This window comes from Carcharhinus amblyrhynchos, unplaced genomic scaffold, assembly GCF_965287045.1.
Source record: "Carcharhinus amblyrhynchos unplaced genomic scaffold, sCarAmb.v2.hapA scaffold_38, whole genome shotgun sequence".
Taxonomy (NCBI): Eukaryota; Metazoa; Chordata; class Chondrichthyes; order Carcharhiniformes; family Carcharhinidae; genus Carcharhinus; species Carcharhinus amblyrhynchos.
The window spans coordinates 4,581,475-4,599,788 of record NW_027649779.1 but is presented as its reverse complement, the minus strand read 5'-3'; the positions used below and the strand labels follow the sequence as shown (position 1 = coordinate 4,599,788).

Genomic DNA, 18,314 nt, shown 5'->3' with positions numbered 1-18,314 from the left:
AAATACAAATGGTAGGTAAATGATGAAAGTAAAATTTAAACATGAAATTTAATGGACATAACTACCGACAACGAGCCCAATGTACATTGCACCAAAAACACGTTGAGAAACTAAATTAAGCTAGTTATCAACGATCCATTTCCATCATGAATAAGAAAAGATCGGAAATTACATCCCAGCTCATAAACAGCAGTATTCACAGTTTGCAGGTCAGTCACCATCTGTGAAAACATTCATTGATCAGTGAACGTTCCTCCAGATCAGTCATAATATTCTTCAATAAGGGATACTGACAAACAGTTCGAAAATGAACTGATTCTCAAGAAACCACCTTCAGTGCTTTCTGATGTGGCCTGTCCAAGGAATGTACATAAAGATCAAGTGTGAAGATAGTTACAGAGGTCAGTTACTGAGTGTCCTGAACTTAACAGTAGATATACATTGAAAATTATACAAGCAAATGTTTTAACAGTTTATGAAGGGAAAAGAAAAATAACAATTAAATTCCCTGGATAAATAAAGTCATCTAATTTCATTTCCTGGTCTCCGCCCCCAGACCCCACCGACCGCATCTGGATTGAAGGCAATGAGGATGATAACAGCAACATCTGGACAACCGCTTCCACATTTATCGTCCTGTTCTTCCTGAGCATTTTCTACAGCACTGCCGTCACTCTGATGAAGGTGAGATGATTCAATTCACTCACATTTCAAACTGACAGAATGGATTTGAAAACCTCTCAATGTTTCACTGATTAAAAACTCTAACATTAATGTCCCGCATCAGAAACATCTGCTTCAATATTGCCTCTATTTTACAGATCAAATGACGGGTTGAACTTTGGACGCTGAAGATTTCCCTCAGCTGATTATCAAGATCTCTGTACGGCTCAACTACAGTCTCAGCTCTCGGTGACTGTATCAGTAAAATTCTCCCAGCTTATCATTCTGAATCTGTAACTGAGGCTACCTTAGATTTTATTTCAGTTTTCAGTGTAAATTGTATGAGGCATTTTTGTTAAAATGTAATTATGGTTAATAGTTTCCCCGTAGTTCAAGTTTCATGTGTAAATAAGAAACTTGTTTTATTTCTTATTCACATTTGTTAATTCCTCTTCCTGTTAATATCCTGTTTTCTATTTCTGCTGTATGTAACAGATGTACAAATATTGATGGATTCCCTGTGCATGTGTTCTATTTTCAATGTAAAGTTCGATCGTTATCTTCACTTTTCTAGCTTCAAAAAAAATCGTTGTAAAATCTCTGAACTTTTAAAATAAACATTGAATAAAAATTTAACCATCTCTGGCTTGGCTTAATTCCGTTTTCTAAAAGCCATCAACTCCGCTCCATTTCCCTATTATAGGGTCCGCCCCCCCCCCCCCCCCACCCCACAAACCCTACTTTCCCAGACAGGCATGTCCCCCCAGTCATGTATGGGATGTGGCTGAACTCAAGGCCCATCCGTGAAAGAGTCATTGCGCCACCCAGCGATCCACCCGTGTAAAAACATCTTCATCTCTGCCTTTTTATGATAAAATCCAGAGACAGAATGAGTGAACAATGAGGAGACATCGGTGATTTCATTCATAAATTAGTCCCTCACTGACGAGTTTCAGATAATTCTAAACAGCAAAGGCTCTGCTTCATCAGATGCCGATGCAGGACAGTGCTAGGCAGGAAATAGTTCCCTTTACACTGCCCCTTAAAAACACTATCAGAGTCGATACAGCGTGGATTGAGAGAACGAATCTCTGTACATTGTCCGATGAAACAATTTCAAGGCAGGCATACCACAAGCTAGATAGAGAACACATACAGAGCAGAGGTGCAAACCATGAGGTGAAACAAAGAGACTGAGGTGTATTTCACATAAGCACATTATCGATTACAAATTTCCAAACTGTGACTAGTGTTATGGGATAATTTGAAGTGACCAATACTGTCTTTAACAAAGAACAAAGAACAAAGAACAACACAGCACGGGAAACAGGCCCTTCGGCCCAACGAGCCCGCGCCGCCCTCCCACTCTCTGTGACCTATTCATGATTTTAGTCTACGCCTAATGTGCGAGGATCAGGGAGGTCCAATATAGGGACAATTTAGTACCCAATTAATCAGCCTAAAAGCACATCTTTGGGATGTGGGAGGAAACCGGAGTACCCGGAGGAAACCCACGCAACCACGGGGAGAACGTGCAAACTCCCACAGACACAGGCCCAAATCCATGTGTCCGCACAGCAACAGAGATAGTCTCTGAGCTGTCATGTTGCCCTCGAGATGGTCCAGTTTAAGCACACTAACGACATGAAGCAATAGGCAACCCCCGAAGCAACGTCCAAGAGCAGCCCACTACAACCTGCCGCATGCATGCCCCTTGCTGGACTTAAATGCCTGTGGAGACAAAAAAATCATTATTAAACAGGCAAAGACTGTAACATCCCTGAGGCAAAAACGTAATCCCAAGCCTACAATGTTTAGTAAGGCCTGCTATATCCCCCTATATGTAGCCCGCTCATGTGGCTGTCTAAGTGACTCTTAAACAACCCTAGCGTGCCTGCTTCCACCACCTTACTCGGCAGTGCATTCCACACCCCCACTACCCTTTGCGTGAAAAACTGCCCTCTAATATTTGTCTTATACCTAGCCCCCCTCACCCTAAGCCCGTGACCCCTCGTTCTATCCATTTCTAATAGCGGAAAAAGCTTACCACCATTTACTCTATCTATCCCCTTCATAATCTTATAAACCTCTATTAGATCCCCCCTCAGCCGACGTCTCTCAAGGGAAAACAGCCCAAGTTTGTTCAATCTTTCCTCGTAAGACAGCCCTTCCATACCAGGCAGCATCCTGGTTTAACTACAGACAATATCAAACTCACGAGGCAGATAAACCTCCTCAACTCTCCGTGCAGGAGCAAGGCGTGAAATACAGGTGTCAGTACAAGTGGACAGTGTCATGGACACTGCCAAGACTCAGGCCTGAAGGGGGGCTGAGTAACGAGGGAGTAGGGGGAGGGGGCTGACAGGAGTGTCAGAGGTGGGAGCGTAACTGAGTGGGCTGTCTAAGTGGTCAGGGGGTTGAGTGGGGTTCTGATGGTGTGGGTGGCTGTGTGAGGAGCCTGAGGAGGAGGTGGCTGAGTGGGGATCAGAGGGGGACAGGGTCAACTGGGGTTTTGAGGATGAGTCGGGTGAGTGAGGAGTCTGGGGGGGGGGGGCGGCTGTGGGTGGGGTGCTGAGGGTGGGCAGGACTGATTGAGCTGTTTGAGATTGAAAGAGGCTGAGTGGGTGTCTGAGGGGGAAGGAGGCTTCCAGAGGATTATGGGATAGGGTCTGGCTGGGACTGTTGTGGCCCATTTGGACTGGTGCAGGCCCGATGGGCCAAATAACTTCCTCCTGCACGGTTGGAATTCTATGATTCTATGAGATAAACACGTCTTGCTACTGATTAACACGAGGTGGGATTGTCCTATCCCGCCCATTACGATTCCCATGGCAGGCGAGACATGGATCATATCAAAGTCCGGTGACCTCAGGAGGGATTTTTTTGGCATTGGAACAAACACGGCAGGAAAATCATAGTCATTGAGGTTTACAGCATGGAAACAGACCCTTCGGCCCAACTTGTCCATGCTGCCTTTTTTATAGAACGCTAAGCTCTCCAATTGACGGCATTTGACCCATTTGTGTCTATCTTATCCATTTAGCTGTCTTAGTGCTTTCTGAAAAGTCAAAACTGTACCCACCGCTTCTCCCTCTGGCAGCTTGTTCCAGAAACTTACTACCCTCTATGTGAAACAATTGCTCACCCAGACCCTTACGTATCTTCTCACCTCGCCTTCAACTTATTCCCCCTAGTTTTTGTATCTCCTGCCTTTGGGAAAATATATTGAATATCTAGCTGATCAGTTCCCCATTATTTTCTTGACCTCCATAAGATTAACCCTAGGCTTCCTACACCCCAGGGAAAAAGTTCTAGTCTCTCAAGTTTCTCCTTAAAAGGCAAACAATCAAGTCCCAATACCCTCTTCGTAAATCTTTTCTGCACTCTTCGTACTTCAATAATATCCTTCCTATAACAGAGTCACCAGAACTGTACTGAGTATTCCAAGTGTGGCCTTACCAAAGTCTTGTATAACTTCAACAAGGTGTCGCAACTCCTTTATTCGCTGTTCTGACCAAGGAAACCAAGTATGCCGAATTCATTCTTCACAACTCTGCCCAACGGTGACTCCACTTTCCAGGAGCTATGAACCTGTACCCTCCCAGATTTCTTGGTTCTCTAACTGTCCCCAGTACCTCAGCATTAACTAGTTGCTGTCCGGGTTCGATCTATCAAATGCATCACCTCGCATTCATCTAAATTAAACCCCATCTGTCATTCATCAATCCAGTGGCCCAATTGATCAAGGTCCCGTTACAATTAGAGATAACCTCTTTTTTTCACTACCCACTATGCCACCAATCTTGGTGTCAACTGAAAACGGACTAATCATGCCTCCTAAATTCTCATCCAAATCATTAATATAAACGACAAATCACAATGGACCCACCCATGGTGTCAGAAGTCACAAGTTATTTTCTCCAAGATTTTGTGTTCAGACTTTCCCCATTTTTTCCACTGATGCGATGCTGACAGCTCTACATTTCCAGGACTAAAATGTTTTCCCTTTACGGACAGGTTGGGGGGACTTTTGCATAATGTGTTCCTTTTTTTGTCACAACCCCATCTCCCAGCAGCATTGAAAGATACTGGTCAACCCTTCCGGCATTTCCAAAATTCCTTCCATCAGGAACGATCACACAGACCCAGAATTATTTTGTGATGCATTTACAAAAAAAAAATATTTTGAATGGAAAATATTAACCTGTTTGTTCAGTGACTGTAATTAACGTCGGAATTAATTAAACCAGTACTAATCGTGTCTCTGGAGCATTCCCATCCATGCTTCATAAAGGGGTTATGCACAGTGTCATTGGGAGTGTCACAGTGATAAGCAGCTCCACAGAGAGGGAGTCGAGGTATCAACATTGGGAGAAAGAAATTGCAAGCTTTCTGCAATGGACCTGAATCCAGGAAAGGTGGATTTGGACGTTCCCACAATGGTTCAGCATCTGAGGGGCAGAGATCTGAGTATTACAACAGTTGAGAGGAGTTTATACTCGATACTTTACACACTTTCTCAAGATTGGCTGTATACAACTGAGCGTGTTGAATATGTACTGAAACTGATTCGATACTTTTACTATCCAATCCTGGCTATTGTTGGTGTCCCTGGTAAGTTTCTTCACTGATTATGAATGATGTAACCCGTGTTTAACTCTGCCACTCTTGCCGTCTGCTCTACCCTGTTTGCAACTGATGCTTGTGGTCTGCGTCCTTATTGAGTTATCACATCTACAAAGCGCGGATCACTATGATAATGCTGCCTGTGTTGTGGAGTTTAGTTTGTAAAGATGTAAAAGATGTTTAGGAAAATGAAAAAGAATTGTGAAAACCGGCAGGAGGGGGGAAAAGTGTGCAAACTCCTTAAAAATATGTTTTTGTTTGACGCTGAGATGTTTAAATTGCTGAATACACAGAAACTTTAAGTTGTAACAATTATTCCAGAGGCGAAAAACATAGGGGTTGCCTTGGTAATTGGCACGACAGGTTTTGCATTGTGGTCAACACAGTCCGAAGTCTCACAACACCAGGTTAAAATCCAACAGGTTTATTTGGCACCATTGGCTTTTGGAATGTTGTTCTTTCTTCAGGCGAGTGAGGAGCTGTGTTCAAAAATAGGACATGTAAAGACACAAACTCAATTAACAAAATAATGGTTGGAATGTGAGTCTTTACGGGTAAACAAGTCTGAAAGATACAGACAATGTGAATGGAGAGAGGGTTACGCAGACGTTAAAGAGGTGTGTACTGTCTCCAGCCAGGACAGTTAGTGAGATTTTGCAAGCCCAGGCAAGTCGTGGGGGTTACAGATAATGTGACATCAACACAAGAGCCCAGTTGAGGCTGTCCTCTGGTGTGCGGGACTTGGCTATCAGTCTCTGTTCAGCGAACCTGCACTGCCGTGTGTCATGAAGGTCGCCTTGGAGAATGCTTACCTGAAGATCAGAGGCCGGATGTCCATGACTGCAGAAGAATGCCCCAACGGGAAGAAAACACTCCTGGTGATCGACAACCTGGGTTTGAGAAATCTCACTAACTGCCCTGACTGGAGACAATACACATCTCTTTAACCTGTGTTTGGCCATCTCTCCACTCGCATTGTCTGTACCTTTAAGACTTGATTATCTCTAAAGACTCATATTCCAACCACTATTTTGTCAATTGAGTTTGTGTCTTTATATGCCTTGTTTGTGAACAGAACTTCCACTCACCTGATGAAGGGGTAGCGCCCCAAAAGCTAGTGCTGCCATATAAACCTGTTGGATTTTAACCTGGTGTTGTGAGACTTCTTACTGTGCTTACCCCAGTCCAACGCTGGCACCTCCACATCATGGTTTTGCATTGTGCCAGCCGATGAATTTAAATAAAAAAAACACAGCTAAAAGGGACCTATTTGAAGTTATTGTCGTTGTCAACCTCAAGCCAATCTGAGTCCAGTGTTGTTGATAGGTCATTAGGATTATATAAAAAACACACAACTGCCTTCCGGGCAGATCCACCAGTGCTGAGCCAGGAGTACATCCAGAAGCAGAGCCCGAACACCTGAAATAGTCAGGATTAAGACAGACATGGAGAGAGATTAATTATCTCAATGGGTGGTGAATCTGTTGAATTCATTACCTCAGTGTGGTGGATGCTGGGATTTCTTAGATTTGAGGAGACAGAGTTTTAAATAGTAATGGATTAGAGCGTGGGCTGGGGGGTGGTTCGTGAGGGGGAGGGGGTAATATCGGACTTGTTGTGCCCCTGATAGTTAGGTGTTTACCTGGCAATAGTCCAGAAGGCCTATTCCACTGGAGAATTGTACTGTGCCTGCTATCGTCTGGCAAACTGATTTCAATCCCTTACATCAGATCAGAGTTACACTGAAATAAAAAAGGGGGGAACCACTTGTCACTTTGGATTTTATTTTAAAAGTGCAGACAGTGCTTCATATGGGACAGTTCACCACACCCCACCCCCACATCCCGCCCCCACCCCACATATTCCATGTGCATCCAGCAGAAGGGATTCTTCAGTTCTTGGCAATAAAATGAAACAAAACTTACTCCAATTTGTAAAGAAAACAAAAAAGCTTTAATAAGGAAACTTCATAACACTAACACTCGAGGCCTCACCCTAGGCCACTCCAAGCTCCCTCAAACCCCAGCAGCATGTTACTTATACTGAGTCGGTTGGTCAGCTGACCACCACATCATGATCTCATTGGTTAGATAGCTTTCAGCTTGTTCCCATTGGTCACTATAACAGATCTAAGGTGATGCTGTTGGTTGTTATATTGGTTCCATTCTAACGTTCTACTCAAACCTGCCTCTCCCACGACCTGATCCCTGTCAACCCAACCAACTCAAACCCAATACTTCCTAGACACTTCCCAGATATTGTGGTCCCACTGGTTCACCAGATTCTCCATCTCTTCACTGTTCTTGGCGTCATCTTTGTTCGCGATCTGACCCACTTGAGTGGCGTCATCAGCAAATTTGGATGTCAAGTTGGAGGGGAGTTTGTCCACACAGCCATTGCTGTATAAGGAGTATAGTAAGGGGCTGAGGACACAGGTTTGTGGGGCACCGCTGATGGGAATGATTGTGGAGGAGGTTGTTTGACTGTCCTTATTTATTGCTGTCTGTCAGGATCAAATTGCAGAGGTAGGGGCCTCGCCCCAGGCCAGAGACTTTGTCGATGAGTTTCATTGGAATAAAGATGTTAAAGGCTGAGCTGTAGTCGATAAACAGGAGTCATTTTACAATGTTGAATGTAGGGCCAGGGCGATGTCATCTGTGGATCTATTGCAGAGACAAGTGAACAGTAGTGGATCCAGGCAATCTGGGAGACTGGAACTGATTCATACCTCAACTAATCTTTTGCTGCATCATATAATATTGGATATATATGTCACTGGACAATCATCATTAAGGCAGGCTGCTTGGTTTCTGTTTGATAGCGGCCTTGGTTTGAGTTTTTCTTACCTGGTGCATCGATCAGCAACTATCCCACTGAGAGAGGAATCGCTGAGCTTCACTTGTCCAGTAGACCATAGTGGGGCAGCAGCAAATATACTGGGCACTATGGACAGTAGCTATACACTGAAGCAGGAAGCTTTGAAATCAAACCCTGGTAGTTGTGTTCTGTGCCATTCGAGTGTGAGATTATGATTTCTTCCCTTGTTGTACAAACAGCGGACACAATGCTGTGGTCTCCTCTCCAGGATACAGTCCTGTGTAAACATAATAGAGATTCTGAGCTGCCGAGGCATTGGGATCTCTCTCTGCCAACTGCTGGTAGTGTCTAGAGGAAAGGGTGAAACCAGCACTGTTTGGTACCAGCTCTGATGCACGAGTTGTCAGTAAGCTGTTTGAAAGACGACAGATTACTACGTACAGGACTCCACGCTGAATTATCTGTCAGGATTACCCACACACCCTTCTCACTCTCCAAATCCCCCACAAGGTACCAAAACTATTTACCTGCAGCTAAGTGAGGGTAAATGTTGAGGACCCCCGGAAAACGCTTTCAAAAATGAATAGCATTTTGTACCTACCATGGAGCATCATAGTGGCACACTGGTTAGCACTGCTGACTCAGCATCAGGAACCTGGGTTCAATTCCAGGCTCGGGTCACTGTCTGTGTCGAGTTTGGATCTTCTCCCCGTGTCTGCCTGGATTTCCTCCAGATGTTCCACTTTCGTCTCACTCTCCAAAAGATGTGCTGGATCATGTGAAAAGAAAGATTTAACTGGTTCAGTGTGTGTGCACATTTTTTTAAAACAAGTTCCATCTGCAGTCTAAATGGTAACTTATTTCCCTGAATCATGGCTAATTTTATTCTTTATTTCCTTCCTGACAGTGAACATAATTACAATTGTGACGTTGACGAGCAGAAACTGTGGTCTGTCCAAATGTGTCACTCGTTACCTGGTGGCCATGTCAGTGGGAGATCTGCTGGTCATTATCCTCGACCTGATATTGAGACACATTCCCATTGTTTATAGGGAACAGTTTTATTTCCTGTACTCAGTCCCCGTGTGTAACATCCACGCCGTCCTGCTTTATGCAGCCACTGACTGTTCTGTCTGGTTCACCGTCACTTTCACCTTTGATCGATTTGTGGCCATTTGCTGCCCCAAGCTGAAAAGTAAATATTGCACTGAGAAATCGGCGGCTGTGGTTCTGGGAACAGTGACAGTGCTGAGCTTTTTAAAGAACATTTTCTGGTATTTTATGTTATTAAATGGATATGGGCTGGCGAACAATCACTGGTTTTGTCGCTTCTCATGGGATGTTGTGGATTCTCTGGTCTGGACAACAATTGAGTTTCTCCACAACATTCTAACCCCGTGTGTCCCGTTCGCCCTGATTCTGCTGCTCAATGCTCTCACTGTCAGACACATTTTAGTGAGCAGCAGAGCCCGCAGGAGACTCCGGGCTCACAGCGGTGGGGAAAATCCTAGTGACCCAGAGATGGAGAGTCGAAGGAAATCCATCATTTTACTGTTTGTTATCTCAGCGAATTTCATCGTCTTATGGTCGGCATTAATGTTTTATTCAACATGGAGTCGGATGTATGGCTTGGGCTATCAGTCGATGAGGTTACATCTTTTTGTTATGGAATTGGGTTTTATGCTACAACTCACAAGTTGCTGCACAAACACCGCCATTTATGCTGTGACACAGACTCACTTTAGACAGCAGCTAAAAGATCTTCTGAAATACCCCTTTACTGCAATTCTTCATCTCAATACATCCTGACAGGAAACTACAACCACAAGGTCCATGATTCTTCCTGTTAAGCATTCACATTGTAAACAACAAAACAGCATCACAGAGACAGAGATAATTACACACACACATACACACAGAGAGAGAAAGTGAGAGGGAGACGTTGGGGGGGGGGCAGTGTTAGCAACAGTGAGAGTGATAGAGATTGGCAGAGAGAGGGAAAGGCACAAAGGCATGGATAACAACAAAATTTGAAAGATTTTCGAATAGGTGCAGACAGAGAAAAAGAACAGAGGCAGAAAGAGACACTCACAGAGTGGGAGAGACACGGATAGGGAGTAGAGAAAACGGCGAGGGTGATATACAGGGAATGAGAAAGGGAGACAGAGGAAGACAGTTTGGAGGTTATAATAAGAGAGTGAAAGGAAGATGAAGGGGAAATGGGGGGCAGAACGTGAGGCAAAGGGAAATAGCCAGAGACAAAGAGAAACACAGATATAGAGACAGGCAGTGGGAGCGAATGGGAAAAAGTGAGAGTGAATGAGCACAGTGGAAACAACAAGAAAAAGAGACAGATCGAGGTAGACAGAAGGAGAGGGAGACGCAAAAGGGGGACAGAGAGTGGGACTGATATGGGGCAGGAGAGAGAGAGAGAAGGGTTGAGAGAGGGAGAATGGGGGAGAGGCGGAGAGACAGAAAAAGACAGAGAGAAACATCGAGAGGGAGAGACAGAGGCACAGAGAGACACAGAGAAAGAGTGACACAGAACATATTCGAAGGGCTGAAAAATATAAATGTTGATATTAAGAATATAATAGATGCGCTTGTACAAGGAATGCTTAAAGTTAGCATGTAGGTGCAGCAGATAACTGGAAGGGAAATTACAAGTTGGTCTTCCTTGCCGGCAGACTGGAGTTTAAATATAACGAAGTGTCTGCAAATGATCACTCAAAGCATTTGACCTACTTGTTGCTGCTGCCACATTGAATGAAAAAAAACAATCACGTGCTTTTAGTGACCATTTGCATCTGGCGGTTCTGTTCCTGTTTGTAAGGTGTGATGGTGAGGTCTCCGGACTCCAAATACAGTACTCGGAGTTCAGAACTTGGTGAAAGATTGTTTTTTTTTGCAAATGGTATTATGGGTTTGCTGAAGGGAATTTAAGTTTAAATTCTCAGAAAGTGGAAATCTAAACACTGAGGAAATTTCAGCAAATTCCACCACAATCACTTTGCAGATGATGCAGTGAATGACTCTCCTGGCGTCATTGCATCAGCCCAAGGGGACAATTGCTCAAGGATACACAGCGCTGAGAGGTAGGGAAGCTTCAGTGGCAGGGGATCCCCGTACAGGTGTCATTCACTTTGTTATCTGCCCCAGTTTAAACAAAAGTTAGGAGGCGAGAGGACAGAGTGCGAACCGTCACTCATGGAATCAACAGCACTCTGAAGGAAGACTTTTATTCCCCACATGCACACACACACACATCTACTCTCTCTCTCACACACACACACACACACACACACACACACACACACAGTCGCTCAGTAATTGCCGGACTCCAGTAGAATGGATATTGTGTGACACCAACTGATTCTTTCTTTCATCAAAGAAGGGAAAGAGTAGCGAAAGATGAAAAAGACAGATGTTTCAGGCATCTGACGCCAGAGACTCAGCAAATCGAACTCTAACAACAGTTAAACTGGTTGGCAAATTCTCTTGATTAGGACTTAATGAGAAATTTAAAGGAAACACTCTTTCGGCAATCTGCGTTTGCAAATTAAAGCAAGGCTCTGCCGAGATTTGAACTCAGACCACTGGATTCAAAGTCCAGAGTGCTCACCATTACACCACAGAACCCAACACACAGCAGAAAGTCGAAAATTGTCGAACAATATTTGTACCAATTTGAAGAGCAGGGAGAAATATCAGGCCCCTTGCACAATTCATACTGACATTGCCCTTGATGGTTCCTCCTGTAAAAAATGAGTAGGCTACCTTCCGCTGCATTAAATGTCACTGTAACTGGCCACATTCAAACAGTGAGTCGCCAGCAGATGGCGAAACTATCACTTAAACCACGTTTACAGTGAAAAAAGGTTTTAGGAGTTTTTTTAAGGGTTGGAAAGAGTGAAGAAAAAAAGGCTTTTCATGTTTTCCAGTTACTTTCGGAGTGGAAAGTTTACGAATATGATACTAGCATTGTTATTCCTGCTAATAAACATGTCCATTTACGGCTAATTATTCCATTACATTATATTTTATTATTTTAAATAGTTGTTCTGAATTCATTAAACATTATTTATTCATAACTGAACATAAAGCTATTTTTGTCTGAATTTTTCAACAATCATTTACATCTCTGGCCTTTTACGAAGACCAACCCTAACTGTGATCTTTCACACATGCTGCAAAATCCATGACAGTAGTGGAATTTAACGCGCATTTGACTGAGGTTTTATTAATTGATTGTCCCAAGTACATTGTCAAATGCTGCCATTGAGCTTCACTGAATAGAATCACTGCCACTCCAACATTCTGTCTCAAGCTGACTTCTGACACCAGCTGTAAATCCATCGAAGTTTAGAGCTAATATTTTACAACCACTATTGTCACACAATCCACCCATTCGTGAACCTTGAGTCTAATCTGTTCAATTTATCATCAATATATCCAATAAGGAATATTCTGCAAAGGGGGTGGGACTGTTTGGGCTGAGGGTCGAGCTGACTGGGAGAGTGAGGGTGTTGTGAGGTGGGGTGGAACTGTGAAGGGAGTTGACAGGGGTTGAGATTTGAGATTCATTTCATTGAGGGAGTTGTGTTGGAGCTGAAGTGAGATGCAAACTCCCGCCCGTGTTAACAGAAGGGGATTGAACTGGAACTCAATGTGATGTCCAGACTGGTTCATAAGCATTAGCTAATTTGAATCCAGATTTTTCCTGGACTCAATTCATTGTTTTTTTTTCTTTTTTTTACATTTTCAATACACTTCTTAATAAGAAATAGTATCACAAAATGTCTCCTCATTGTTTGTGTTTCACTGAGATATGGTTTTGTGCAGAACACCAGATACACACCTTGTTCTAATGAAAAAAAATCTGTTTATTCTGTAAGTAATTTCACAATTACAGTAAATGGAAATCTCATCACATTCTTCAGATCCTCTCTGAATTGTGTCTGGGTCACTGCGTAAATGTATGTATTGGTGCAGCAACTCAGGAGTTGGAGCATAAATCCCAATTCCCGCACAAATGCAGGAATATAGAAATGAATTAAGTTTAAATCATATAATCGTTGACAAAAGGAGTAGAAAAGTAACACTGACCATAATAGGATGAAATTTCCTGATAGAGCAAACAGTAAGATAGTGGATTTTCTTCTCTTCACTGTCTCTGGGTCCTTTGAACTATCCATACACTTATGGCTCCGAAGTCTCTTGCGGAATTTGGTCGACCCTAGAATGTGTTTAATGGTGAAAACATTCAGCAACAGAATCAACAAAAAAGGAATGAACGGTGTTAAAATATAATGCAGATTTTCAACCGCTCCCCATGTTGCAGAAGAGAGGGCATCAAAGTCTACATTACAAAAATGGGGAATATTCTGAAACGCATATCTATCACCATACATGAAATACCAGAAAATGTTCTTTACACTGAAAAGCACACTCACAGTTCCGAGAACCACTGTTGCAGTTTTCTCAGTGCAGTATTTTATTTTCAGCTTCTGACAAGTAATAGCCACAAATCGATCAAAGGTGAAAGAGACAGTGAACCAGACAGAGCAATCAGTGACTGCATAAAGCAGCACAGCATGGATATTACATATTTTAATATGGTAAATGATTACAAAATCAAACTTAATGGGAATTTGCCTCAATATGAGATCAATGATAACGACCAGTAGATCCGCTGCTGACATGGAAATGAGGTAACGTATCACACTTTTGGAAAGACCACACTTCCCTCGTGACAGGATAAGAATCGTCAATACGTTCACTGTAAGGAAAGGAAACACAATTTACTCGTATTTTAGACTGAGCACAAGAGAAACAATCTCTCAGGATCCTTGGTAACAGCTGAAACATTTTTATTAAATCCACCCCAGAATAAAATGAGTCCACCTATTCTGCTCGAGACCAAGTTCACAGCAGAAAAGCCCCGCAATGATGTAGCAAGAAGCCACATTCACCAGTTAATAAAATCTCCAATTTGCTGCCTTCTTCAGATTTGTATATGGGGGTCACAATGGTGCCAGTAGGTTTGGAGCAAATATTTCTGGTCTGGATGACTCTGCTTTGATTGTGTTGAAGGCTGTGCAGTTGAAGATGTTGAATCAGCTGATTTGGAATTGGCTGTGAATCATAATACTGGAAATCATGTTACATAACGACAACCGTAAAGTGGAAAGATTGAAAGTGAATGTCAGGTAGTGTGAGGATATCTGTGTGGCAACGAGAAATGTTTCCAGTGCATTCACAGCAACAAACCATGAAGGTTACACAGAATGATATCAAGAACTGGATAACATAGACAAGGACAATGAACACAGAGAAATATGACTTACCAGTGACACTAACTACGGCAAGGACCGGGTAGTAAATCCTTTGGATATCATAAAATACCCAAACGATACGAAGCTCAAGTGGTATAATCCAGAGCATGACTCTGAAATTCAGTGATCGCTGGCTGTATTAGAGGCCACTCCCAGTTAAACAATATTGCACACAGTGTGAAATTTCCTATTTATAAATCTTCTAATGTCCCCATTGGAACAATTAAACCGTGTGCTGAGGGACATGAATCCCAGTCTCTGAACAAACAAGATGACTTCATCTTTTCTTGTAAATTACATGGTTATTGTCCGTTTTACTCATGCTAAAAAATCCGAATGAAGGCAAACATTTTGGTTCATACACTTTGGCAAAAAAAACATTGATTAACAATGTGTTGCTGAACTGAAGAGAGTTGAAACCGTTGTGAATATTGCTGTCACACATTGTCAGCCGATCCGTTTTCCAACAGATCACTGAAGACAGATAATTCAACACCGGGAACAAAATAGTGAGGCTGAAATCATTTTGTTTGCAAGAACATACAACAGAATGGTTGTCAATAAATACTTACATATTAAACGTTCTTCAGTTGAAACACATGAACTGTTTGGTGTTTCCATGCATTCGTGGAAGGCAGAGATGGGCTGAAGGTTATCACTGGGAAAACTGAAGGGGAATTGCTAAAATAGATCATTTCTCCAAACGGGGTTATTAGAAAATAGAATATTTAAAATAAATAAACACGCAAACGTCTATGATATTTCTTAGACATAGAGCCATAGAATTCCTACAGTTCAGAAGAAAGGTTATCTTGGCCCACCGAGTCTGCATCCCACCCAGGTCCTCCCCTCTGCCCTATCCCCGTTAGCCCCACACATTTTCCATGGCTAATCCACATACTCTCAGGGAAAATAACGGGCAATTTTGCATGGCCAATCTAACTAATATGATCTGTTGTAATATAAATGAGGGACGGGTTTTGTGCAGTAATACAGAGCCGAATGCACCAGATATCGATACAGCACCTGTACTAATATGAATGAAGAATGGGTCCAGTTCAGTCATTGCTGAGAGAGTGTATACAGTATATTACTAACCAGCGTGGTGTTTTCTCATCTAAATAGAGACATGACATACTCAGTTTTGACCAAGACAAGGTCTTTGTGAAGGATAAAAAGTGAAAGATAAACTTGCATTTGGTGAATAAAAAAGTCCGAAATACAATAAAAAGCAGGTGATTCATGGATAAATGAACATTATAAAGACCTTTCATCAGCTTCTCTGGTGTCTAGTGGTTAGCATTCGGCACTCTCAGCGCTGCAGCCCGGGTTCGATTCCTGGTCAGGAAGTGTAGATTCATTGCTGTACAACAATCGTGTTTTACTTCCAGGTCTGCAACTGTCAGGATCAATATTAGGGAGATTTCCTTGTTTGTGTTTGAATTGGAAAAGTCACATGTAAAGAATCAAAAAGAAAATAAGAGAGCGATGGGCTGGAAAGTGCTGATGACACAAAATGCTGATACGGGTTAAAACCTGGCTGTTAATGGGGGAGAAATTATTGTTTCCACCGACACAAATATCTCGCAAATCTGTCTCCAAATCTCTGCTTCAATGAGAAGAAAACTTTTAATTGAATGAAATAGTAAACTCTCCCACCTCCAGTGAAATGGAGGCAGTTTTCACTCAGAAACCAGTAACTGTGAGTTTAACAATGGAGGAAGGAGAAAGACTCAGTTTGAGCGGTGACATTGCGGGAGGAATGGAGAGCTGCAGTTCACCCAGAAAAACAACAAAGTTTAAAATCAATGGTGCCCAACGTTGGATGGTCCATTAACGGTGATAATTTAATGTTATTCAGCAGAATCACCACAGGATGGTTTATCACAGATTGATGCTAATACTTTGAATGGAGTGAACTGCAGTAACATTGAATGCAGTAGAAAGGGCAGCACGGTAGCACAGTGATTAGCACTGATGCCTCACAGCGCCAGGGACTCAGGTCCTCGGGTCACCGTCTGTGCAGACTTTGCACGTTCTTCCCGTGCCTCCGTGGGTTTCCTCCAGGTGTCCCAGTTTCCGACTCAAAGATGCGTGTTTTAGTTTGATTGTCCATGCTAAATTGATTCTAGTGTCAGAGGGATTAGAAGGGTAAATATGTGGGTTTACGGGGAATAGGGCGTGGGTGGGATTGTTGTGGGTGAGGACTCGATGGGTCCAATGGCCTCCTTCCGAAGGAACCAAAAGAGGTAATGCAAATATACATTGTTTTGGTTGAAACAAAATGTCAACTAAATGTATTTTCACTGGCATGTAAAAGCGGACCTGACATCTGCACTGAAATGTGATGAGGTTGGAAAAACTCAGGACGTTACATGGCATGTGTGCATCCGGAAACAAAGATAAACCTTCACCTTCATCACCTTTCATTAACATTGGGAATGTTTAGAAATAGAGGGAGTTTTTTAAAAAGCGAAATCCAACAAGCAGGAAATAGAACAACATCTGGCAGGGTGGAAATTGCGATGGGTATTTGGTCTGTTGCAGTTTGTGTGAACTGATGTTTGAAGACAGTGCGAGACAAAATGTAGTGCAACTAGCACTGAAAACCAACAATGGGATCCTGCCGAAACCCAGGATTGAACCTGGGACCTTTAGATAGTCAGGCTAACGCTCTCCCGACTGAGCTATTTCGGCCAGCTGGTAGGTTAGAAGCTTCCGTCTCCCAAATATCTAAGAGAGCAATGATTTGGAGCGCTGTTCCTTCATCAGAGTGTTTAACTCGGCAGTCAGAAATTCACTGTGTGTGAGTGCTCTCGAAAGGGGCCACTTGCACACACTGCTTTACCCCCGCAAATTGTTCAGTTGGTAATGTTTCTGTTCGTTGTTCTTGACGAAAATGACACCGTACACATTCCTGCATTCAATCTGAGCTGTGAGACCAAAACTCAAATCCATTTTGGCAGCGGTGGGATTCGAACCCACGCCTCCGAAGAGACTGGAGCCTTAATCCAGCGCCTTAGACCGCTCGGCCACGCTACCACATGAAAAGCTCTCACAATAATGTTATTTGATGATAATGTTACTGAAATTCATGAAAAGCAATGGAACTTGGAAAGGCCATCAGGAGGATTGAGCCTGCTCCTTCACTGATTCAGGTAAGTTTGAACTGAGGAACAAACAGAAATCATCTCACCTCAGAAACACAAGGAGCTGCGCACAGTAATATGCAGTGAAGAGCCGGCATCATTTAAACTGTCCTTAAACTTGTCTCTTCCCAATTTCTGCCAGAAATGACAAGAGAACCTCCTGTTGAATTTGCTCAGAGTCTGCACTACAGGACACGAGGCGCGATTATATTTTATATGTTCATCCAGGTAACAACTCACATGTGTTTTCAGAGTTTGGATGGGAGCAAAAAATGTTCAATTTCAGATCAGTAATCCGAACATCAGGGAAAGAGTCAAACTCTAACCACCAGACCAGCAGCTTACAGCGTGTTTTAGAATTTATTTTATCCACGCTGCTTTTACTTTAATTTTCACACCAGACCACTTTCATCACAAACAGATTTCTCCCGCAAAATGGCAGCTTCTGATTCAACCATGATGTGTTCGGCAAATGAAAACATTACATGAACACTCCGACAGTTCGAAACTGAACAGAAATATTTCCAAATGTTTTTCAATGCAGATGAGGGAAATGTTTCATTACTTAGTGTCAATATAAACGGTGAAATCTGACTCATCAGCACACAGATTTTACATTGCAACATCTCAATCGTTAGTACTTTGCAGTCTATCACAGTCCTTTTATTTTCTGTGTTTGTTTTTGAACTGTTCTACATGTGAAATTTCCAGCTCTGATGGAATC

At 42.8% G+C, this 18,314-nt stretch overlaps 3 non-coding genes across 3 annotated transcripts; all 3 read right to left on the bottom strand.

Moving 5' to 3' along the window:
- Positions 1-11,673: 11,673 nt before the first annotated feature.
- trnaq-uug (transfer RNA glutamine (anticodon UUG)) lies at positions 11,674-11,745 on the bottom strand. The gene has a single exon. It is a non-coding gene; the product is annotated as a tRNA-Gln (tRNA).
- Positions 11,746-17,065: 5,320 nt separating this feature from the next.
- trnav-gac (transfer RNA valine (anticodon GAC)) lies at positions 17,066-17,138 on the bottom strand. The gene has a single exon. It is a non-coding gene; the product is annotated as a tRNA-Val (tRNA).
- A 263-nt stretch (positions 17,139-17,401) lies between these two features.
- On the bottom strand, positions 17,402-17,483 carry trnal-aag (transfer RNA leucine (anticodon AAG)). The gene has a single exon. It is a non-coding gene; the product is annotated as a tRNA-Leu (tRNA).
- Positions 17,484-18,314: the final 831 nt, after the last annotated feature.